Source organism: Cydia amplana, chromosome 12, assembly GCF_948474715.1.
Source record: "Cydia amplana chromosome 12, ilCydAmpl1.1, whole genome shotgun sequence".
In the NCBI taxonomy this organism is placed as follows: domain Eukaryota; kingdom Metazoa; phylum Arthropoda; class Insecta; order Lepidoptera; family Tortricidae; genus Cydia; species Cydia amplana.
Genome location: NC_086080.1, coordinates 16,695,715 through 16,723,074, shown reverse-complemented (window position 1 = coordinate 16,723,074; position 27,360 = coordinate 16,695,715). Strand labels below are relative to the sequence as shown.

Here is a 27,360-nt window from a genome sequence, read left to right as displayed (position 1 = left end):
ACAGTGGCGCTCATAGGCAAATGCTAAAATGCCGATCTTCAACTGTATAGGGGTCCACTGATTATCAGGAAAATCAGGAAGCAAATCAGGAAATCAGCCTGTCAGATGTTCGGAACTGTCAACTTTTTGTTCTAACAGGCTGATGTCGTCCGGCGGACTGTTAATCAGTGGGCCCCTTTAAACTCCATGATTTAACTTAATTGCTTAATAGTATTTTATATATAATTGTGATATTAAAGATAGCGTTTCAGTCCAGTATTTAACTTGTTTATTTTTTCCTTTAGGCATGTACTATTTTATACCACCCCGGTGGTAAACAGGCGAACAGCCCTAATAATAATAAGTCTAATAGTAAGCGATTACTATAGTCTAAGGACGTTCGCAACTTCAGTGGTAGCTGTCGTTGTAAACTCCTTTTTGGGAGATCAAAACAGTTTTTCGGTCCCATTATTTTATGTAAACTTCAGCTTCGTGTCTCTCGAGATATCTTCGCTTGCTGTGGCTTGGACCCCTAATGTTCGGGTCCAAAAAGGTCCCTTTTTCCCTTTACGGCCCTGCAAACGGCATCTTGTATCTATTACGACTATTACCTTCTCCTATATCAGGGGTTGTAAAAACCTAACTTTAGTAACTTTGCTCTTTCTGGTTAATATTTCTTTGTGATGTATGACTGTATGTATTATTACTTTTGCGAACTAGAGTACAACAGTATGTTTGATAATGTTAAAAGATATTCTCAAGCGTATAAACGATAGTACTAGAGTACGTATGTTTATTATAATTGTTTGATATAGTTTGAAACTAAATGTATTAGTAGTATAATGGACGTATTAGGTACAATCGATTTAATATTCTTTAACTATATTATGTACCTACCTACAAAATTGACATAACATGGAACATCAACTTTATGTAGGTACCAACTTATAATAGTTATAACGTGTACCTATGTACTAGGTACATACTTAGATGGGGCAGTTTTTGAGAACATATCTCTTCTTAACCAGTAAGTACCTGAAACAAAGAGATGGCAGATTAAAAAAATGTTTAGTTTCCAACCCATATACAATTAAAATTTCTTTAAAATATGACGTAGACGAAGATGCGAACAATAGTTAGTAACAAATAAAAATTAAAAAAAAAACTATACCGAAATTAGCTGACATCATATATAAACCATCGCTTCTACTACACTTGTACCTTAGAGGGTCCAAAATGGTCCTTTCAGTCCTAAAGGTCCGCTAACGCTATCTGTTTATCTATTACTCGTATATCGGTCGACAAAAATGATACCAGTGATATATTTCAGGGACGGCCTGGGTCATTAATCTTCCGTTTAAAGACGAAACTAGCGGTATTATTTGAGAAGTAATATCTCAATTTAGGGCGGTTTTAGACTAGCGTTTTACGAGCGTACCGTACGTCGTATATACCAAATGTAGGGAAAAGTAGCGCGCATATAAGCTCGTAAAAGCCAAATATAGGGAAATATACGCCCGTGTAAGCTCGTACCGCCTAAACTACCGTATACGCGCGTCAAAATACGCTAGTCTGAAACCGCCCTTATGCTATTAGAATGATATTGGAATCATATCTGTTAGCTGTCATTCACGTATTCACTTCGCTCAGACTTGTTCGCATAAAAAGTCTGTAACCAATCTAAGAGCCACCCCACACTAGCGTCTCCCGAGCGTCGGCGTCTAGTCAACTCTATGGCTATTGCTCGACGCAACATTGGCGCAACTGCGTAGCGACGCCATTTTTCATAGCGCTGACTAGACGCCGACGCTCAAAAGACGCTAGTGTGGAGTGGCCCTAATCATCCAGTTATATTTTCAAGATAGTTTATACATTCTAGCCTGTACCAATAATTTTGGCCTGACATAGGTACTACGGTCAAGTCAAAAGGACAAAGAAAAGTGGTAACAAAGATTTCCCTAAAGGATTTAAAAAAAAATTACCTCGTATTCATGATCAAAGCCTCCCTAAATCTCCTGAAATACAGAAACTGGAAAGGCGTTTCAGTTAGGAGCAGATCAGAAAATATAATATTATATAAGAAAGAGAATTCCTCACGGTCTAGTTATTTAATACGTAATGGACGATGGAAAAATTGGCTCAAAAACAATGCGTTAGTACAGTCATACTCTAAGTGTGTTCCGCGGAACCCTAGGGTTCCGCGACACCCCTGCAGGGGTTCCGCAAGAATTTAGAACACTGTGCTTTAGTCGCCTCGAAAAATTTTACTATGCCGCCACCGTATTGTAGGGTTCCATCAAGTATTTCGCTTTCCAAAAGGATTCCGTCAAAAAAAAGATTGAGAACCGCTGCGTTAGTAGAAATAAATGAAGCATAGATTATTAATGATAGAGAACTTTAGAGCTACAAAGCGGGAAAGATATAATATATCATAGACTACAGTTTAAACTAACAACTTGTCAAACGACATATAAGTATAGCCTTACCACGAGTTTGACACTAACATATTCTAACTTACGCATCTCTCTACGCATCTCTCTCGTACTGCCATGTCTGCCATATTAGTGCAAGCACGATGTATAGAAAGTAGGTTATGCAGATTTTAGCTAATATGTCAGTGTCAAACTGACAAGGCTACTGTAAGTAATCACTTTAAGACAAAGGATCATGTTTCTCGAAAAGCTTTTATGTGAGTAATCGTTTGTTTTAAACTCTGTATGATCCATTATTTTTGAATAGCAACTTTATACTCTTTAAGATATAAAAATGAGGGATTAAATAAGTTGTCATGGTAGTCCGCAAACCTCAGGCGGTACAGGGAAACCCTTTATCTGATCCGGTGAACTTTTGAGCGGTCATCTGCGTATGAAGTGAAATTTATGGATTGCCAGAAGGTCGGGTGAGCGAAAATTACCGGGAAAAAAACTGTTTTAAAGTTTTTTTGTTTATATTTTCTGTCCTCAATGATATCTGCGATCCCGGGCACGCACAGGGGGCTGTTTCTCAAAAGCTTGTAACTTGTAATACAAGCGGATGTCACTTTTTGACAGCCTTTGTTAAAAAGGGACATCCACTTGTATTACAACGCTCTATTACGCTCACGCTTAGTGAGAGTAAGAGAAGAACCTGAACTCACGGCGCCCTCATGGACTCTCACAGCAATATTCTTAACTATCTGGACCTTATCGTCTTTGAAATAAAGTTGAACAAAACTCAGTTTATAGCGTGTACGGATAGTACCTACGTCCAATTCTGTTAAAAGTCCTAATGGCCCGGGCAACGGCGCTTTCACTTCTAGGATTAAATAATCAAGTTTATTTTGTATGTTACAACAAACCCTATTTGCATTCTGTTTGCCTGGTAGCTACATTTTTGTTTAGTATGCTAATGTTTGTTTTCGTTTTATTATGTTTGTAGATTATTTTGGGTGGGGCGGGTGCAGTGTTCTGTATTTTTCCCTTTTTGTGGTGAGATTCCTCTGTAACCATTTTTAACCTTTTGGACGCCAATGACCAATATATACGCACCGCAGGTCCAACGCCAAAGACGTATTAATCGGTCATAGACCACAGAGCAACATAGACCTAGGTGCATATGCATAAAGTTCAATTTCAGTTTTAACACTTCGGTGACGTGGCGTCTGAGAGACAGCTTTTGTGTTTGACACGGCGTCGAAAAGGTTAAGGCCTGAAAATATCGAGAATAATAATGGCGCTACAGGTATATGTCTGTCAAATCTAACAAACCGTTACGAGTAAGTACCTAAATAATCGTTTGTGCCCATGCATATGTTATGCAAAGAGACGCAATTTTAAAGGAGATCTGTGTAACATCATGCAATGCTTTTCAACAAAGTCGTCTGTGTGGTTTATTACGTTTTCACACCACCTATTCAGAAAAGAGCTTTTTCACCTCAGCAGCTCGAACAAGGGTACTTTGCTACTTAAAAACAGTGAGCAAAATCGCATTTTGCTCACTGAGTGAAAACTTAATTGTTGGTATATCTTAAAAAAACATGAGTGAATAGAGGTAAGATGATGAAAAAGGAATACATTTTTCGGGTTCTCTAATATGTTCTCACTGCTGAGGTGAAAAGTTTTGTGAACTACACGAGATCAAAGTTATTTACATCTCGTGCGCTTTTGAGTCCCTTACTACGCTCAAGACTCTAAATTAGATTCACGAGCGTAGCGCTACGCTACGCTCGTGAATCTAGTATAGAATCTTTCGCTTGCACGGGACTCAAAATAAGCACTCGAAGAAATATCAAACTTTGATCTCTTGTTGTACAAATAACTATTTCTTCCCTAGCTAGGAGGGATCAAAGTGGCACTTTTCCTCCCTGCTAGGAGGGATCAAAGTAACACTTTTCTGTTCTAGCACACTATTTTTACATTTTGTTGCACATTATTTTTATAGCTTAAATAATCTGTTTAAGCATCCGATTGTGTCAACACTAAGATTTTTTTTTTCCTCATAGTTGATGTGAAAAGCAGTAGGTATGTGTCACACGGTATCAAATTATTTCGTCTTGGGCGTTAACACTTGAATCCCTCATTACGCTCAGGATTCTACTTTAGAATTGTAGAATCCATCGCTTCATTCAGGATTCAATGTACCCCTTTGGCGGAAATATAATCATTTTGATCCCTTGTAACACAAACTACTATTGCATTGTGTCCGTGAAACTCAAACTTCTACCTACTACTTTCACCACGCCTTGATAGATTGTCTAAAAGGAAACTGACAAAGCAAATAAGAGCAAGTTAGCGTACAAACAGACGAAGAGATGACTCGGAAAACTATTTGTTTATGATTATACTCTTGAGACGATGCCTTGGGACTCGGAGACGGAATACAAGCAAGTATTAACGTGCAGAAAGTTGTTGTCTAACAAAACCGACATTTGATTGATATAAGTAGTTTGTCAAAGGACTGTCTCATTTCAAATATAGACAAAGAGAATCATACTATCTTTGTCTTACACTAGTACTAGCACCCAAAAGAAAAGGATGAGTAGTGTGTTTTGTTCTTATTTACTGATAATTTGGTTTGACCAACTATAGTTGTCATGAATTTCGGCTAATTTTATAAATTATGTGAGATAACCCGTAAATTAACAAACCCCTACTGATATGTCTTTTGCTGCATAATGTTCTATGGTCATGTAGAATATATAACCACCAACATACAAATCCACGCGAACGAAGTCGCGGGCAACAGCTAGTAATTCATTTGGTCTACACGTAAAACGCATTTTCAATCGATTAGCTACGCAAAGCCCAATCTTTGCCATATTTAAAAAAAGCAATTTCATGAACCCAATTTCCCCATGCGACATTGTACTTTATCCAATGGCATTTAAGTTGAGTTTTGTCTGGCTTTCGGTAGAAGAATAGGTATTTGGAAGTTTGTAAGATGAATGAATCCGATTCATAATTGCGCGACGTGGCGGGCGATAAGAGTACGCCCCAGTGTAAGTAACTCGCTTGACTCAATTTTTTGGACCGTGTAATAAAAGTTTCTTTTCAGAGTTTTTTAAACTTTTGTTCGACTCGTGAATAAAATTATGTTGAGTTATAATAGGGGACGGTGCTTTTATTTAATGCTGTAATCTACTTAGATCAAATATGTTTAATACTTTTGCCAGCCATTCTTTTTGAAAGTTAAATCAAAACCCTTTCTTATTGCCATTGCTTGTTTGAACTTTTCGGTCGAAAAATTGACATGATATGAGCTTGACTTTTAAAATTATATACATAGGTATGTGAAACTAATCAGACGCAGCGCTGTAAGTCGCAATGTAGTTGTCATAAACGAAAACATGTCACTCTCTTCAAACATAGACAACAAACATAAATGTAGCAAATCCCAAATGCCCATACAGCCGTATATTTACACCAGCCATTCCAACCAAATGGCTCCAATGTATTTCCTAGTATTTGATCCGCAAGCTATCGCCTCGGGACTCACAAATTCTAGTACAGACTATTTGTTTCTATAAGTTAGACGAGTCCAGAATGGCCAGCGTAATGTGACCTCAAAATCTATGACAAACATGTGTATTTGTAGAGCACTCATAAAGTGGTTTTTCTAATATCAGGCGGGCCTGTTGCCTGATTTAACACCTTCCCTGATAAATTGAGCTAATTACTTAAATTTAAGGCTCTGTGGCCGTGTGCCCTTACGGGCCAATATGTATAATATCGATAAATTCGATATAATTACTTAGACATATTTTCTAAGTCACACTTGCTTTCATACACGTCTTGATACTACAACTAAGTTATTTAAATGTGGCTTTCCATGTTCCTTATGCTTCAAATTAATTATCTGGTGATGGAAAACCAGAAATAACTAATTCACTTAAAGTGTCATTCAATAGAACTTGCTAACTATGTAAACAAAAGTTACGAGTAAATTGATATTCAGTGTCAATTTTAGTATGGCGGTTTGTTTACATAGTTAGTAAGTTCTATTGAATGACACTAGTACCTACGATTTAGACGCGCCTCCAAGTACATTCTCGAGTTTTTATTTCTATCTAACTATAAAGTATACACATACATATGTGATAAATCAAAGTCCTTGGTACAATCATTTACTTTTAATTTACTCCAACTACTTACTTCTACGTACACTCTTAAACAATCTTAAGTTCACAAGCAGTAACCTTCGTGCTAAATTTAGTGTTACTCGTTCCAGCGCCAAGCGAGAATGAGTCTTCCACCCCATGGTACGTTATATTTATACTTTTCTATCATTAGAATTGGCGGGTAGGAGAGAAGGGTCATTTTCGCGAGTACCGACAGATTAATTAACAAATATTCGGGTAAACACTGATCATATTTTCAATCACTACCCACTGAATGCCATTAGTTAAACCTAACTTACACTAAATAATTATAATTAATTCTCAAAATCTTATGAAATATCACACTCGGCCATCCGACTGCGTGCTACCTCCGGTGCACGATCAACAATAATATCACACTCGGCCGTGTTGCCTAATTCCTTTCCAATCCTATTTTAAATAACAGAAGTCTGTTTATACAATACCAATACTCTTCATTGTACACCTGATTACAATAAAATAATACAAAGAATTACAGCAACTCAAATAGAGGTAAACTACAAACGGTAATTTCGCTAAAAATAATTTAAACAATTATTTAATTTATTCATGGTAGCAGGTATTGCAGATGTAAATGTTACTTATTTATTCTTCAGACTAATATTAATGTTACTTAAAAAGGGATATTTAAAGACTTATTTACACTACAAACCATGAAAAGGTTCACGAAATATATGTACATTAATAATAATAAAAAAGAAAGAGGTCTATTAACCACACTATCGACCCCTTTACTTTACAACATCATAAATCCTCAAACGATTAGTCATTTTAGCTACATAATCATCATACTTGTGAGTTGACCAGCGCATTATCGATTGGCTGATTATGATGTTTACCTTAATTACACGTAGGATTATAGACACATTACTATCGGCAAGTACCTATAGAATAAACCCAAATTTATTGCATTGATTTTAGTACTGTAAAACACTTTTTTTCCATTAAGTTCTCTAACAAACATGGTGCGATCACCAACATTTAGCCTGATACATTAAAATAGAAATAATGAAACAAACTTTCACAGCATTTAGCAATTGACATCGATAATTAACTAATCTCTTTATATGGTCGTGATTAAATTTACTACGTTCAAATTTTAGACATAGGAACTGTTTTATGGAAATAATGTTTTAGAAGCTACGTAATTACATTAACGGCTTAATTAGGCATAATGTAATTAACAGTTGTAATTATCTAACGTTTTCTCTCTGAAATCAAATTAATTTGGTCACTTACATCATTGTAACCCTTCAAAGGTGTACGATTACAATACTAGCTACAAACTTGATGTGAGCGTGGCCTTAACTCCCGCGGTCCTTCTTCGTAAGAGTCATCAGAGAGAAGCTACCCACGTCAGCGTCTCCTGTGGTGACGACATCTGTCTTTAGGCACCTCACGCTCGGCTGTCGCAGTGTTCCGCGTCATCTGTCCACCGTCGCTGACCTCATTTTTCCCTGTAATTAAATTTCAGTGCGCTGCATGATTGGTTGTTAAAATATATTTTTTTCACCCTGCACAGCATACCAATGCTTTACCGTGTTTAAATTCAGCACTTGTACATATCTACTTATATGTACTTATAGGTACTTACTTCAATCAAACAATTTTCCTTCCCATAACAAATTTAGCACATCATTATTGTTTGACGGTTACTCACTCTCTAATTTACACTAATTGTACCTACCTACCTATAGCGGCTATAGCATATCACCTACACAAGGAAAGTGATTCTTTAGACTCATTGATCAGACTATTTATAAACTTTTTGAACTTTTTGAACTTTTTGAACTTTTTGAACTTTTGAACTTTTTGAACTTTTTGAACTTTTTGAACTTTTTGAACTTTTTGAACTTTTTGAACTTTTTGAACTTTTTGAACTTTTTACTCTTTTTACTCTTTTTACTCTTTGAACTCTTTGAACTCTTTGAACTCTTTGAACTCTTTGAACTCTTTGAACTCTTTGAACTCTTTGCACTCTTTGAACTCTTTGAACTCTTTGAACTCTTTGAACTCTTTGAACTCTTTGAACTCTTTGAACTCTTTGAACTCTTTGAACTCTTTGAACTCTTTGAACTCTTTGAAATATTTGAACTCTTTGAACTCTTTGAACTCTTTGAACTCTTAAACCTTTAAACAACTATTTAAAACTCTTTAAACTAAGCTCGTACAAAATACTACATCCGTGGACTCTGGCAGCACACCTACATGTCCGCACTCATAACAGCACATCTACATGGCTGTAGACTTTCTAGCTGCGCACTACATGACCGCACTCATAAACAGCACATCTACATGGCTGTAGACTTTCTAGCAGCACACTGCATGGCCGCACTCTTTAAAACCTTTAAACTCAACTCAAAACTCTTTAAACTTTAAAACCTTTAAACTCAACTCAAAACTCTTTAAACTTTAAAATCATTAAATTAAACTAAACTTTAAAATCATTAAACTCAAAATCTTTAAACTCAAAACTCTTTAAAATCATTAAACTAATCTTTAAACTCAATACTTTAAAATCATTAAACTAATCTTTAAACTCGACACTTTAAAATCATTAAACTAATCTTTAAACTCAACTCTTTAAACTTTAAATCTTTAACTCAACTCTTTAAACTTTAAAATCTTTAACTGAACTCTTTAAACTTTAAAATCTTTAACGCAACTCTGCAGCACACCTACATGTCCGCACTCATAAGCAGCACACCTACATGTCCGCACTCATAAGCAGCACACCTACATGGCTCGACATATAATCTAACTAAATAATCAAAGCGAGCACACATAATTTGGCTCATTAGACATTGGGTCTAGCATAACATACCACCTCCAAACCTACATGGTACCAGTAACATATTGGTCTTAGTATCCATTTGCAATGAACTCAATAACAAATCTCATGTGGTTTGTTTGTCTTGTTCCCAATGATACCTACCATACAAAACATATATATTTTTATTTTATTTATCCAAACCACTTATCATAGGATCAAGCTCTAGTGTACGCAGTATAATATTAAATATACGTAGGTAATAACGTGGCAACTAGATCGTTCTTCGCGTACTCAGGTAATGAAACATCAGGTTCACGAACAACATAGCACTTACAAGTTAACTAACTACACCATAACCACCTGCATAGGTAACTAGCCATTAAATCTGGTTTTAGGGTACCGCCTACACGATATGTTACGATATGTTCCCATAGGTCATATATACAGACAACAGTTGTTTATCAATCAGCGCTAGAACAGGTAGCTCTATTATTTAATAAAGCTGGAGCATTAACAGACCGCGCGCGTCGTGTGCATAATTCGCCACCAACTCAATATTCTTACAGCCGGTGACCGAAACAATAAAAATTGTAAGGCAACTCAAAAATAAAAATAGTCTTGGAGTCGACGAAATGCCGCCCGTTCTTATAAAGTTAGCACAGCCACTGACAAAACTGATTAACCAGTTATTTAATCAAGGCATATTCCCGGACTTACTTAAAATATCCATTATTAAACCCATATTTACAAACGGTGACGTAATCAATCCAAACCAATATCGTCCTATCGCACTCTTACCCTACCTTATCTTAATAAATCGAGTCTAAGACAACTTTTTCGTAAAGTGCAGCATTTTATCGTTTACCTTTTTTTTTTATCAATACATACAGAACATCTAGACAACAGAACACATAATTTAGGATTTTTGCTAGCCATGACATAGCGTATGAAAAAGTATCACACGAAATCTTACTCTGTAGATTGTACGGGATGGGAATACGCGGCACTGCGTATAATTGGTTCAAACCAAATCGTACCTCGGAAACCGTAAGCAATGCGTCCCAGTAGACCACGTTGATAAGGAGGAATTAAAAACTGTGACATCAAAATCGCGTCATATTATTTGCTTAATACCTACTTCAGGGAAGCGTTGGTGGATGCCTACTATTTCTGACATATACCTGTTAAAGACCTGCCAAAAATACTTAACACAGACACAACCTGCGTTATGTTTGCTGACAAAGCCTCTCTATTGTTTAGTAGCAATAACAACTCCGAATGTAGGTCACAACTTCAGAACATTTTTGGTTCCGTACCGAAATGCGTCGGTGAACATAACTTAGAAATTAACTTGAAAAAGACCAAAATCATATAACCCACCCACAAAAATAAACCATTGGAACTAAGTTAGACACTGCATCATGTAATATTGAAGAGGTCGCGGTATTCAATTTGTTAAGTATAGCCATAGATGTGGGCATGAATTAGAAGATCCATATACAAAATATTAAAACGAACATGTGGAAATTTGTATATGCTTAACATACAAAGAAAGAATACACTTCGAGTATGCATTATCTGCATACTACGCGTGCACATGGCTTCGGTACGCTGTAGTTCTTTGTGGTGATAGTGTCGAGGCTGAACAACTTTCTATAATGCAGAAAAAGAGTATTCTAATTATGACGAATGCGCGTAAAGCAGATAGCTGCCGTCCGTACCTTGTTCGTTACAAACTATTAACACTGCCCTGCATCTATATTTTGCAAGCTGCTCTTCTTGTTCGCGAAAACCAATCATTGATAACTATCTATCACGAACTTGCAATTGTGTAGAAATGGTCCACATTACACATGTATCTTAATAACTAATAAAATTCCATACCTAATTAAGCAACAGAACCTCCATGCGATCTAGAAAACTAAATTACAAAAGTGATAACTAGATAATTGTTACATATTTACCGTAACTTCTTTTTAAAATGTGTTTTTCAATTAAAAGACACATCCAGATAACTATAATCTTTAAAAAATATTATTTTGTAATGTATGTGACATGAACTTTCTTGTAATTGTATCATATCTTAATGTATTACTAATTTAGGAAACTTTATAGATTTGTTAGTACGCATGATGATTAATTAATTCTATTTTATAATGACGTCATAGATTGATTTACTGAACTGTATCACAGGACGTCATGGACCGACCTACTGATCTGTATGCAACACCTTAATTATAATAAAATGTATGTACATGACTTAACAATCAATAACTGAAATGGATATTTCCACGCAATACTTTATCAAGGTGTCGATCTTTGGGGTACAGCTGCTGATCGCGATAGACTGCTCAGAATGCAAAAACGTGCCCTTTGTATAATTGATGGCAAACCCACTGCCTATCCTGCACAATCAAGTGCTTACTGTATGTTTGTCAGAACAAATATACACTTGTACAAGTGTAGTGCATCTAACCGTAGTCGCCCAGCTCGCAGGTTGCCTGTCCTGCTCGCTCCTAAATACCGGCTCACGAAGTCGCGTAAGTTGTTCAAGATCATGAACCAACAATTTATAATTCAGTGCCGACTGGCATAAAGGAATCAAAAGTGACAACAATTCAACAAAAACTGAAATCATTACTTCTAGAACACGATTATTACTCAATTGACGAATTTATATTATGTATGCAAAACGATCACTGATTCCAACACCTCGTATTGAATGGGGTTCGAAGTCCTAAGGGTTGCCTCCCATTATTAATTACTTAATTACCTACTATCTCATTTTAACTTAAATTGAATGACAATGCGAAATGTATTTATTTTACTAATAAAAATCTGTATAACAAAGACATTAGGGTCTGACTATGGTACACCACCTACATGGTGACTAACTTCATGCTAACTACACTATTACCGATTTGTTGCTATCCAAATGTAGGTGACATGGCACTCATACATAGGTACTAATGACAACGTGTCAGCATTTATTCATTTCAGAAACCAATCAAAGGCGTTATCATGTATGGCTTTACTTATTAGATTATTTAGCTCATACAATGTAAATAGATTAAGTTCAGTATTCGAAAGTCACGTAAGTATATAATATACATCATGTAAACACTTTCAATTTAACGACGGCATAACAACCGAGCACTTCTGTATATTTCTTCACAATATGGGTTATTTAAATTTAAAACCACTCTGTTAAATAATACTTCCTTTAATGACACTAAAGTTACTTGCCTATAACCGTACACGTACAATTATACATGTTTGTATCTTGATTGCTAACGGATTCATTAAATATTTATCCAAATCGTATTCATCGTATTCAATTTTACTATAATCGCGATCACGTATCATCGTATATGCCTATGCTCGGCAAAACATCGACATTACACAAATAAATAACCTACTACTACACTGTACACACAAATTGTAAGTAAGTATTCAAATTCTAAGACACTTGTAACCACGGTCTTATCTTATAACATGGATCTTGTAAAAAAATAAAGTTCCCTCGCTCAATGCCTGTATCGATTTTGATTACCAGCAGAATTCTAAATTATGTAATAAGTCTGCATTTGTTACTTTAACTTGACCATGATCGCGTATCTACACATTCTTAATTAGGTTTTGAAATTACAAGCATTACAACTTAAAACTTACTACCATAACGTCCGAGTATATAAAACATGTATATATATATACTAGGTACTCACACGTTCTAGTCCTTTTGTGGGCGCCGTTGACCGCCGCTTCTGACTTGTGATAAATCAAAGTCCTTGGTACAATCATTTACTTTTAATTTACTCCAACTACTTACTTCTACGTACACTCTTAAACAATCTTAAGTTCACAAGCAGTAACCTTCGTGCTAAATTTAGTGTTACTCGTTCCAGCGCCAAGCGAGAATGAGTCTTCCACCCCATGGTACGTTATATTTATACTTTTCTATCATTAGAATTGGCGGGTAGGAGAGAAGGGTCATTTTCGCGAGTACCGACAGATTAATTAACAAATATTCGGGTAAACACTGATCATATTTTCAATCACTACCCACTGAATGCCATTAGTTAAACCTAACTTACACTAAATAATTATAATTAATTCTCAAAATCTTATGAAATATCACACATACATACATTTCCAAGCGAACAACGTATAGTATATTCTCGAGTTTCCGTTCATGTTGCCAGTTACGAAGGTTTTATTGCTCCTAACATCTCGGGAGATTAAACTAGTAAAAATCTTGCTTTTTAGGAAAAATCGGGCTTTTAGATCTCTAAACGAATCTTGTTTACGCGTAACTGAACAAGATGCATGTAACTGCGTCGAAATATCGGGAGATCGAAAACAATACAAAAGGTAATCACGGTTCTCCCGGTCAATATAAATCTAGGTGAGGGAGGTTACATTAAGAGTATTTAAAAGTAAGCGTTTGAAGTCGCTTCAAACGCAAATATATCACAAGCTTCTGCGTCCAGATAAGTCTTTGTGGATTGATGATGATGATTGCTTAACACTAACCTATGTCTTATTTTGTCTATTTTCTTAAATAACTTCTAACCTATGTATATTAAAATTATAAAAAAAATTGAAATTCTTAAAATGAGTTCTTTCATTTGATATGTAAAGCGATATAGTTTGAATAACTTTATTTTTTAACTTTCTCATTTACCCCCCAAAAGTGGCCCCCATATTTAAAATTCATTTGTTTACGTTACATGTCCATCTTTGGGTCACTAATTTACATATGTGTACCAAATTTCAACTTAATTGGTCCAGTAGTTTCCAAGAAATTAGACTGTGTTTTTCCTTTTGAGGTACGGAACCCTAAAAATAGCAAAACACTGCCCTGTAGTACTTATACAGGATACCTAATCTACATCTAATAGATCCTTGATTACGTGTCATCACCCCAAAAGTCATTTTCACTCTCGATTACTCGGAAGTAATGCACATTAACGCCCTCGGTCATTTAGTGTCGTTTGTCGCGCCTCAAAAACATCACATTATGCAGAATTGTGTCGCCTTCGCCTCAAAGTATAGATCACTAGGTCGTGCTAGATAGAGCATTTGCCTATACCTATTGGCGCTCACAAATTAATTAAAAACATTTAATTTTCAAAATAACCTACTATTCAATCGTAATAGTAGTAGTAGTAAATTACTTTATTGTACAAAAACAGGTTTACATGAAATTCACATATATTTAGATACAAAGGCGAACTTATCCCCATAAGGGATCTCTTTCAGCTAACCTTAGAGTTAATGAGTGGAAAAATCGAATTAGACAGACAAACTTACTTAACGCACAATAATATTTGAAAAGGTAAACTACACTAAATATTATCGTCGTTGTCAATCGTTTGTTTCTTGTTTTGTTGAAATATCTGTATTTTTTTATTCAAGGAAACAAAACCACGTGTAATGCTCGCCGTCGATCGCTCGTCGGGTTATTATATAGACCGTAAGGTTACTGTATTATATATCCCATCAAAAACATTACATGTAAAAAGGTGCAAGTCTCGCAACGCTTTTACTACAAAAAAGTTTTGAGATGTAATGTGAAACCAAGTCGGTTATTTTAATCAGTGCCCGGGGGTGTTAAAACCGTATCAATAAGATATATTTAATTTGTAATACGTATAATGACTTGGACATGTATTTATATACAGATATCAGATAATGTAGAATCCAAACAAATGCTGCACAAAAAATCTTACGCTTATGCCAGATATTTTATCGCCCTACCTACATTGAATAATTATATACCTAATTAATAGCTGTACAAATAAAATAACCTCTAAACACGTGTTATGACCTCCCAGTATTCGTAGTTACTTCACAAAGCGAGGTCTATGGGTGGTTATCTACCAAAACAGACCAGTTTAAGAGTGAACCCCAATCACACACAATAGTCTCAGCTTGCGAGTTCAAGCCATTATTGTTAAAAATATATGCAAATGCCTACAAATTATGCAGACACTCATTTGGCCCCCGAGCGCGCGCTGTCGTATCATTTAGCTTATTTATTAGAATTAAGTAATAGCTTGCGCGAGGGAGGCTACAATAAGTCGCTCGTGCAGTATAATGAGGTGTCATAGCTTTTATTTGTCTAGAGTACAGTCACCATTAGATATATCGGAGCGGCCGAGGTGGTCCAAATATCTGAACACGCACTCTAACGCCTTGAGAATAGACTAGAGGCTTGTTCAGATGTTTGTGGGCGCCTTGGCTGCTCTGATATATTTGATGGTGACGGTACAATGATGCCAAATGGTTACAAAGGTCACACGTTTTGTGACTTTTGGCCTTTGTGACATTTGTGACAATTGCGTGACTTATGATTTGGCCGCACTTCGTAAGTTTTCTTTTTATTTAATAATTCAAGGACCAAAATGTAATTGTTATTCAAGTTCAGTAGTCAATTAGGAACATTTATAGTTTCACCATGTTCGTCAGACAGACAAACTTACTTAACGCACAATAATATTTGAAAAGGTAAACTACACTAAATATTATCGTCGTTGTCAATCGTTTGTTTCTTGTTTTGTTGAAATATCTGTATTTTTTTATTCAAGGAAACAAAACCACGTGTAATGCTCGCCGTCGATCGCTCGTCGGGTTATTATATAGACCGTAAGGTTACTGTATTATATATCCCATCAAAAACATTACATGTAAAAAGGTGCAAGTCTCGCAACGCTTTTACTACAAAAAAGTTTTGAGATGTAATGTGAAACCAAGTCGGTTATTTTAATCAGTGCCCGGGGGTGTTAAAACCGTATCAATAAGATATATTTAATTTGTAATACGTATAATGACTTGGACATGTATTTATATACAGATATCAGATAATGTAGAATCCAAACAAATGCTGCACAAAAAATCTTACGCTTATGCCAGATATTTTATCGCCCTACCTACATTGAATAATTATATACCTAATTAATAGCTGTACAAATAAAATAACCTCTAAACACGTGTTATGACCTCCCAGTATTCGTAGTTACTTCACAAAGCGAGGTCTATGGGTGGTTATCTACCAAAACAGACCAGTTTAAGAGTGAACCCCAATCACACACAATAGTCTCAGCTTGCGAGTTCAAGCCATTATTGTTAAAAATATATGCAAATGCCTACAAATTATGCAGACACTCATTTGGCCCCCGAGCGCGCGCTGTCGTATCATTTAGCTTATTTATTAGAATTAAGTAATAGCTTGCGCGAGGGAGGCTACAATAAGTCGCTCGTGCAGTATAATGAGGTGTCATAGCTTTTATTTGTCTAGAGTACAGTCACCATCAGATATATCGGAGCGGCCGAGGTGGTCCAAATATCTGAACACGCACTCTAACGCCTTGAGAATAGACTAGAGGCTTGTTCAGATGTTTGTGGGCGCCTTGGCTGCTCTGATATATTTGATGGTGACGGTACAATGATGCCAAATGGTTACAAAGGTCACACGTTTTGTGACTTTTGGCCTTTGTGACATTTGTGACAATTGCGTGACTTATGATTTGGCCGCACTTGGTAAGTTTTCTTTTTATTTAATAATTCAAGGACCAAAATGTAATTGTTATTCAAGTTCAGTAGTCAATTAGGAACATTTATAGTTTCACCATGTTCGTCTGTCTAGCTATCCGTTCGCGGCTTAGCTCAGTGATCGTTATATATCATTAAAGTTACAGTCGTAGTTACATATCGAAAGCAGTGGGCCTACCACCCTCAGATGGTAACAGATAACTTGAACCCAAGCTGCCAGGTGTCAAACTGAAATTTGTTTTCTCTTACTCGATATTAATTCAACGGATACAACTCAATTTTATTCCCGGTAAATAATATTCCGGCAGAATACGCCGCGAGATGAATCCATGATGGCGGTTGTCACACGAGTTAATTAAGTCTGAAGGAAGCATCGCATTTGCATAAAGCGAGTTATGAAAAAACCGATGCTTTTGACAACCCTATTAATGGGTTCCCAGAACAGTTTAAAATGCTATTGTTTTGTGATTTTTAGGAGTTCCACGTCACCATAATGGTAATCCGTAAATACATTTCGCAAGTAGGCCTCCTCTAGGGCTTACAAGTAAATACAATATTTACAGTGTCATAGTTTGGTTTTGTTTAATTTGTTAGGAAAAATATTGTCTTCGATTGTTAGGAAAAACTTGATGACATTGGAACCAACTATGAAGTTTGGAAACAAAAATGCTGTGGAAACAAATGCATAGGGTTTGCACGACGGATCCAAAATGTATAGGAAGATCCGCGGATCCGGATCCGGATCCGGATAATTTCATACATCCCGGATCCGGATTGCAAACCCTACAAATGCATGAAAAGTTACATTCTGCAGTAATAAGTTTTACTAACAAAATATGGATCAAATGCCGTAATAAAGATTTTCAATAATAATGAGAGGTATAAATAGTGGCTTCCTTTATACGGGTATCATTCGAATTGATTCGGCCGCTTAAATTGTACAAATTGTACAGTTGCTCTTTAGTCGCGCCTAAGGCACGCTATATAACTGCGCAAGTGCGAATATGCTCCCGTACATCGAAAGGAGATAGATGTTCAACAACGAGTGTAACAAATATGAATGGTAAAACAGATATATTCGTATGTAATGAAATAAATATGGAATAGTACATTAAGTACATACCTAGGGAGGTGAATTCGTAAATGCTCCAGATCGCAGGTGTGGGCCGAACCGAAGGTGAGGGCCATAAATATGCGATCTGGGGCTTTACGAATTACCGACCGTGGTTTGTCTAAAGTTTTACATCTTGCCTTGGCCAGGAAGAGAGAAAATCCCACTTACGGGTGACGTAAATATTCTTGTGCTCCTTATGTATGACTATAACCTATCTATAGTTATATAATATCATTGATCGCAAATCAATAATGTTCTCACCCATGCCCGTACTATATTTTATCTTTCTTCCCTAAACCCTGTTTCAATGTGACATAAATCTAAAACGCTACGACACTCGTGTAGCTATTTCCTCGCAAATAAATCCTCTCGTGTCCTACTTGTTCGTGTGTTCAGCTTATTTTCCGCGCTCTCATAAATAATGCACTCGCGCTGTAAATGCTATTACTAAACTCGACAAGTACTGGCGTAAGCTGCTTACATTGTGCAAGTTTCGACGTCGCATTCTTCTACTAAAACATGTCTTCTACTAAATAAGTTAAAAAGCTGTTGTCTAAAAAATCTTTCGTCTAACTAAATCCTTACATTTCTTAAGTATCGTGTGTGTTAGATCGCTTTTCAGCGATAAGGCCGCCTGTTGTTTAAGCTCTTCTTTTCTGTACTATTTGTATCTATTTTCTGTAATGAAGTGCAATAAAGAGTACTTATTTGTATTGTATTGTGTCCTTTTGTTAATAAAGTACTAAGAAGCTGGGTACACAATGTGCATAGACTGTGCAATACAAATTTGTTATTATATATCAAGTTGTACTAATGTGAAGCTATTTAACCTTCTTCAAAAAAGGAGAAGTATTTGTGTTCTATCAACTAAATATTCATAATCGTATTTTCTACTTATTTTCCCCGCTCTTTTAAATGTGTACTGCAAAAGCTACTTTAATTTTTTTAGGTGACGTTCGAGTTAAACTCGACAACTACTATTAGCGTAAGCTGCTAGTTTTAACTTCTCTTGGATTCTTAAGTATGACTCACACTAGACCGGGCCGGGGCCGAGCCGGAGCTTCCGGCGCTTCGTTTTCAATGGAAAGCACCACGTGGTCACCGATCAGCCGTCATAGAAGATGACATGTCGGACGACTCGGCCTGAACCCGAGCCGTTCTAGCGTGAGTCATGCTTAAACTCTTTAAAGCAACACTCTCTGATAGGGATTGCATGCCATTAATAAGTAAGTAGACAGCTGTTATTCTTAGCCACATATCTTACAGATGTATTCTACATACAACATTTTAGACAAGACCGCTGTCGCCGGTATAATACCGGTCCGGAACGGGGTTAGTCGGCCGCGCCTACATTATTAAGTACGTCTTTGCACGCTGCACTGTCTTAGATGACGCGGATTAGTGCTACGATTACGATTTACACTATTTACAGTTTCCGTAATTTAACTTATTGAAAAACCGGCCAAGTGCGAGGAATGGTCGGACAGACAGACCCACGAGTGATCCTATAAGGGTTCCGTTTTTTTCCTTTAAAGGTACGGAATCCTAAAAGTGACAAAAGAAGTACCTACTTACCTACTAGTTTATGTAAAACTTCAACAACTTTTATTATTAAAATTTTTAGCAATGAAAACTAATAAAGAATTATAATCTTATCACTTTGGATTTCCATATTAGAAATCATATGTTCTTGTCTTGTTTATCATTATTTGGGGAAAAATTAAAGTATGTTACTTGAATTGTATTTAAAATGTCGTTTCATAATGACAGCGTAACTCCGATTGTATAATTTTTATTCATCATAATAAATCTTATTAAACAAAGAGGCGCCACCCCGACACGTCGTGAGAAAATTAAATCTGCAACTAAGTCTTAGCTCCTGCATTTTAATTCTAACATTTTTACGCTCCTTTTATGCAGTAATAAAAGACAAAAGTGCTTAAGGCGGAAATTCTTTTTGAAAAGACATCTTATAATAAAACTGGACAGACGACCTGAAAGGATATAACAGTTATTTTATTAGTTTGTGGAAAAGTTAAATAACGTTTCTTTATGGGGATATTACTTATCCATGATTTCAGATGGAGTTCATAGTATTCTTTCAACCGTTATGAGGAAAGTGAATGAACGCTTCTCTAAACAAACAAACAAACATATTATTTTGCCCATTTTCCCCCTTAGGTGTCAGTAAAATGCGTAGTGATAATGACATACATACCTAAAATGTTCAATAGAGTACAGCCAAAAACTCAGCTACAAAAATGTCCGGACTTTTAAGATATTTCCATATTGCAGCCATAAAGCAGGCAGAGTAAAGGCTTCGAAAACGTTAGGTACAGGTTAATAGGAAGTATGGCTGTAAGTCATCGGTAACGGCCCATTCCGATGAACACAGCCAGTAACGCCAGGCAGCTGCGGCGGTGTGCGAGGTGAATTATACGATAAAAGTAAATAAATATTCTACACACCTTAGCCCAATAGGGAATATTACGCGAAACTCTGTGTAGGAGGCGCCACTTCCACAATCCGTCACAATCTAAGGGTCTACCGCAAACGAGAGTGAAAATTTTGTTATCTAGCACTTATTTTACTTCTACGTAACTTGCCTACGTAACCGGAGTTTGGCAATGTATATAATTCTATACATTAAGCGATCTTCAAAGTCGTATCAAACCCGTAACAAGTTTGAAAATCTAAATCGGGCTCCTGATCATGTGTGAGCTTTAAGGGTGTAGGATATGTGGTAGGAAATAGGCGTAACAGGGGGATATTGTGGCAGATATATCGTTGTTGTGTGATGGGGATGATTTGTCGCCTTCGCAAGCAATATCCCTTGGGAAGAATAACGAAAGGCTTATCTTTTTTGCACCGTTATGACACATTTTTAACACAGGGGTTTCTAGACTATCTATCCTATTATTTATTCAATGCTAAGTATTACTAAATAAGTCATTAAAGCTGTTTTTTGCCATATGATAATTTATAGTATTCTAAAAACAATTAGGCATAATTTATCCTTACCGACTGCGCCAATAGTGTCAATACTCATTTATTTGTTTGTTTGTATAATCTTTGTTTATTCCATAAAAATAATTGTTCCCATACCGCTGTATAAATACTACAAACAATAATCTGTTGCTGTCTCCGGTCACTTGATGTCGCAAAACAACCCGACAATATAACAATGTAACGGAACATGAGGTATAACTAATACATGAGATCAATGCAGTCAAAATTGTTTCTTTGCATTAGCTATTTATGTGCCTTTTTCTACCTAAATGAGTTTACATCCCGTAGTATCTCGCAACATTTAGATATTATTATTAAATATAATATATATTTTCTTTCGACAGTACATTGTCCGCCATTACTGTAGGTAAGTTACAATTATCGTCAATTGTTTTTTATATGCACCCAAACTAAACTTTATGTTGGCACTGTTGGATTATACGACCCTGCCTGCCTGCGGCCTGATATTAGTTCAACTAAACATTTAATCCACTCTGCTATAGTACCATCACCTATATGTCGGAGCTTAATGTAGGTTTAGGTATTCAGGAATGGCTAGATGCACTAGGCAGTACATCCGTTAGGGCGTAGATATTTAACGCGAGAACAAGTACGCGAGGCGTAATGCAGTCTCTTTATTGCCACTGTCCGACCAGAATGAGGTTCAATTCCAGAGTGACGCCAGCCTGCAGCCTGGCGATCCCACTCACTCTAGTCCACAAAAAACCATGAGCTAATTAATTATCAAACAGAGCAATTTCCGAGAACACATTCAGACGTTACAAAAACCCCTGACGCCTCTAATACGCTCCCAAGCCTCTTGAAGAGACATCTTTATTACCCACGTCGCTTACAAGTGTTTTTGATAAATCGTAAGTCGTGTAAGCGCCCATTATTTGAATTTACCAATTATTATCACCTGCGCGTCGACATATCACACTATGTTAGTAGAGTCGTCCTTCAAACAAAACATGAATGAAATAAGGGACCCCACAAACCAAACGCATACAACAATGTACCTATATGTCAATATCTACTGCTAAGTTCCGCATCAATGGACCTTTTCATCCACAAAAGGATCCGTAAAACGGATACTAACCAACATAACGTATTCGGCTGCTGAAGCTCTAATAGCCTATAATATAAAGTCCGGATTTGAATAAGCTGCGAGTAGATAGCGCTTGTATCGGAAAGTTATCCAGGAAAATAGTTAAAGTAGTAAAATACGTGCTGCCTTTCAACTGAGACGTTATGTAGGGGGTATGAGAATAGGGGGGGGGTTGTCTGGCAGTAAGATTTGTAAGTAAAAATACTAGTAAGACTCGGGCCATAATTAATTAAAAAAAATATTCCTTAAAGTTGTACCTTCTACAGAATAGTGCCTGCAGTAATTTCTTTGAATTCGGGATGAGCTTTAAAGGTGACTCACGTTAGACTGGGCCGTGTCCGGGCCGGAGCTTCTGGAGCTTCATTTTCTATGGAAAGCACCACGTGATCACTTGTCATCTGTCATAGAAAAGTAAGCGCCGGAAGCTCCGGCCCAGACACGGCCCGGTCTAACGTGAGTCATCCTTTAAACTCTTTTAGGTGCATTTTCTATCAGCTTACTCTTTCCTTTACCGTTATTGACCCTAGAGCAATCTGGTGTTGCAGGGGCCCGTTTCTCAAAAACTTGTAACTTGTAATACCTACAAGTGGAAGTCCCTTTCTAACAAAAGCTGTCAAAAAGTGACATCCACAAGTTACAAGCTTCTGAGAAACGGGCCTCTGGTGTCCATGGGCTACGGTAATCCCTTCATTAGGCAATTCGTCTGCTCATTTCCATCCTATACCACGTAAAAAAAAGACTTTTTTTTTCAACTCATATTAGGTTATATTACTTATCAATATCTGTATCGGACTATTTTGCTTTTCTTGATATGACGAAAGAAAGAAAATGGGTATTCCGCTCAACGCACATTTGATAAATGAATGCCAGAGCGACCCAGGATGCGTAGCCAAGTTGCCAATCGTTCACTCCTCCATTTTAGTGTAACAGACACAGTTGCGTTTCGTTTGCTACGGAGCGTAAACGATTTTGGCTACCCAGCCTGGCTTTATAGAGATGTGAATAAGTCTTTAAGTACTTCTTTTCGAGCAATATTTAAAACACTAAAATATTAGGTTAATAGGATAAACATAAGGTACCCTTTTCAGGGTTCCGTACCTCAAAAGGAAAAAGCTGAACCCTTTTATGTTCACTCTTGCTAATATCTGTCTATCCGAAACCCTTCGTTCGGAACCCTTGGAACGTACTTGGCCGGTTTTCCTCATTAATGCTTTTCAAAACTGAAAGCATTCCAATACCGAATTTATCTACAACCTTTTGATATCGGTGCAAATATTCCAATTACAGAGCGAGTTGACTTTGACTGATTACAAATAACATGGAAGGGGTTTCACGGTTCGGCATTTTGGGCCTATTCATGTGTCCACCCACACACGGTAGCCCAGTCATTCACGGACCGCTAGTATGGCAAAATGGAAATAATAAATATAGCTGGTTTTATTGTAATTATTCTAAGACTATTGTAGTATAATACAAACTATAATCCTACAACATATATTATAGTATCATTGTACACCGTGTTTTTATTGAATTCCGTTAACTTCGGGGTATGGTCAAGTACGTTTAAGTGAACTAAATGGCATAGTTAATTTTCAAAAAAAATTTTTTTTTTTGCCTTTTTTACAAAAAAAAATTAAGTTTAAAAACTAATTAAATGTAGCATACAGCGTTGTTGTAACACGGGCATTACATTTAACTCAACCAAACAATTGAAATCTATGACATATTATCAATGTCATTTCGAACATCGATCGACCGAGATTGTACCTAACTTTAGTAGCAAATGTATGAACTCATTCTAAACACTAATCAATATGTAAACCGGCCCTAAGGCAAGTGTACACGCTTGTAGAGGCCTTATAGGAAAAAAATAAATTATTGATTACCTCCGAAATGGAGTTAATTAGAATATCGGTGTCTTTGAGAAAGTTACTTGATTTAAGCTCAGGAATGCACCCTTGAAATTAACGGAAATCAAAAAAACACGGTGTATACTTACCGGTACACGTATGTATGCACATTTTACAAGCATTTATTTTGTATTTGTATGATAACGTGTTTATTAGATCGCTTAATGAGCATTTAAACAAAGTAATACTATTTGCTTGTATTAGCAAATTAAGACGTACTTTTTTAATGATTCAGTGGTTTTATATGTACAGTCATGTATATAGAAATATGGGTGCATACAAAGGTGCTTAGGTACTCAAAAATATGTCCCATAGTTCCTAATTCGCTGACATAAGAGCTACGGGACATATTTTTGAGTATGATGAGTGCACCCATATTTTTACACTTGACTGTACATATAAATTGTATTTAATTTCGCTTTTTACTGATTTTACTCCAAAATATCGTTATTATGCCTTCAAATAATTGAATTAATGAAACGCGTGTATTTTAATTTACTTCAGGTGAGATGTTTGTTGGATTCCTGCACACATTATCTGTGAATATTTCACTAGATTGAAATAAAAAATACACTCTAATATAATTTACCTACTCTTTCACGTACCTAAATGTATCTTTAGTCATAGTCATAGTCATTTATTTATAATATTTTAAACATTACATGTCAATTTATTTAGGTATTAGGTTCAGTTGTTATGTAAGTATTATTAAATATTTTTTTTATTCTAAATATCAGAGCAATTTATTGATGCAGTTATTATTGTTCTTAAAAAAACATTGCATCCCCTCTATACCTAATTATTTACTAAGTATAGAGATGTCAAAAAATTATATTTAGTGTAGAAAATTTATTTATTTATTATTCAAATTAATTAAATAATCAGCTTAATTAAGATAACAGGATAGGTACAATTACAGTGTCAGTTATTCAATTAAATACATTACATTATTATTAATAAATTACATTTATTTATTAATCGATTATTATTTTACTGGGCTACGGCTATTGAATAAGCAAGGAGGCACGTGTCCAACAATATTGTGCCAATTTCCTGAAACGTGGCTTTGCTGTTTACTTATCATCCACAGAGTGTACCATCCAAATTGGACAGGGAGGGAACATGCTTGATTCTTCAAAAACTGATTAGAAAGTTGCATTTTATTCACATGTGAGGCAAAGTAATCAAATGCAAATTTTGAGTTGCTTTCTTATGTTTGCTGTATGATTGACTTTTAAATGATGATTTTGAATGATAAATATTTAATAACATTCATTTTGAATCAATTTGCTTTGATTTTTCTCATATTTTACAGATAGTATTTTCCTTGTGTTGGTGTGGTGAAAACTTGTGTTGTTTCACTCGGTGGCAAAATGTGTGTAACCCTCGTGCCTTGAATCCATCGCAACGCTCAAGAACCACTATTACGTTACTCTCGAAAGCTTTACGGTACGCTTGAAATCGCTCGTGGTTCAATTTTGGAATATTTCGCCTGCTCGGGTATCAATTTAGCACGAGAGGTTTGCCCCCTTGTAAAACAAATATCATTTTTTTAAACACGAAGCGGATATAGGTATTATAAACAATAAACACATCCAGGTCTGTCGAGAGTGTCGAGGATAATTTTGGTTTGACGTTAAATAGTGTAAGGACAAATAAAACTTGCTAAGTTAATGTCGATAAATTTACGATATATATTTCAAACTACTCGTACCGTTATTAAATCTAAATGATTATAATTGTTCGAATTTAAACTGTTGTGAGACATACTAACATTGAATACACTACTATAATAACTACTATACTATACTAACATGTCACGCGAGTGACTTAAAACAAGTGAGTCTAAACCGTAAAATTATTCAATTATAATTGTTTGTAGAATAAATTAAACTTAATTAATATTCAATCTCGTTTTAAAGCTTTGTTAGTGACTTCAGTCCACGTCAGATAAGAATATAAATGAAAACGGTTTGAATGTAGATACTAGGTACCTAAAATAAAAGAACATCAATACCATGGTTGCAACAAATAAATTACTTCGGTATAATAATTAAAAAGCTGTCATAAAAATACAAAAAATAGGTACGTTTATATAAATTAAGTGTAAAGAAAACCTCTCATTGTAGGTGGATTTTTATTGTGATGTTATTTGAAAAGTAGCTCTCATACGCCATTACAAAAACCATAAGTACTCTAAGAGTAACGAATTAATTAATAACCTAATTGCTATAAAATTCAAAATCTTACCTCAATTAATAACACTCAAACTCAAATCACAGATAACAAATAACTCCAAATGCAAACGTTCACCAAAAAACGTCTCACAAGTCACTAAAATTTCAAACACGCACTGGCCACCTACAGTGTTCCTTTTTCAAAAAGTTTTATTTTTAAATTAGGGCGCTTATACACTTGATGGAAAATCATCGTAGTTTTTAGGTTATTCGTGTCACGATAATGTCGGAGGCGATGCCCGGGTTCTCACTGGATCCAGAGGCTGAGTCGGGTCCGCGCGTCGCTCGAAGCTGCGTAGGGTGATCCCCTCTTGCGTAACTATTGTAAATTGCCTAGGAGCTCTAGAAGGTCTAGAATATGGATACTTTGGCGTATAGAGAAGAAATGACCAGAATATAAGCATAACAAATGCATATTTTTAGTTTATTTTAGTTATTTAAAAAAGGTGGTTTTTTTTTATTTTCATTCCAAAATAGTGTCCAGTTTATTGTAACGAAAATATGTTATGCAACTTATGCATAGTAATATTGCAAGAATTTTGACGTTTAAATAAATACGTTTAATCAAGTTTCGCAACTTTAACACAATACAGACCGAAGTTTAAAACCCTGTTATATTTTTCAGCATATGAAGCTTCGAGTGCCACCATCTTTCGGGAAAAACGTCTTTGCGCAGGCGTGAATCGGAAAAGCCGAGAGAGACGGACATTAGGAGTGACAGAGAAGGCGATAGTCAAAAAAGTAAGCGCTTGTGAATGTAAAATAGTTAATCACTTTTCAAAGAATTATTTAGAATCTCTGAGAGGTGCCTACTACCATGTACCTAAATATTGAGATACTTAAGCAAGAATATTCGTTGTTTGATAATATTCGGAAATTAAAATAAACGGCATACTTATTATCTTATTTCCTGGAGGGCTCACTCAATTTGTTTAATAATGTCTAATTTTTATTTTTCTCATAGGTATTCCGTTTTATACTTCCTTGAGGAATATTTCAGTCATCCTTTGAAATTTTAGGAGCATTTTCAACCTAATTTATA

At 35.9% G+C, this 27,360-nt stretch overlaps 1 protein-coding gene across 2 annotated transcripts in view; it reads right to left on the bottom strand.

Annotated features, from left to right (window-relative positions):
• The window catches only part of LOC134653145 (uncharacterized), a 92,205-nt gene extending 65,561 nt beyond the window's left edge, over positions 1-26,644 (bottom strand). For both annotated transcript variants that reach the window (XM_063508472.1, XM_063508473.1), the window contains exon 1: positions 26,332-26,644. The gene's annotated coding sequence lies outside the window, so the exon portion shown is untranslated. The remainder of the gene's footprint in view (positions 1-26,331) is intronic.
• Positions 26,645-27,360: the final 716 nt, after the last annotated feature.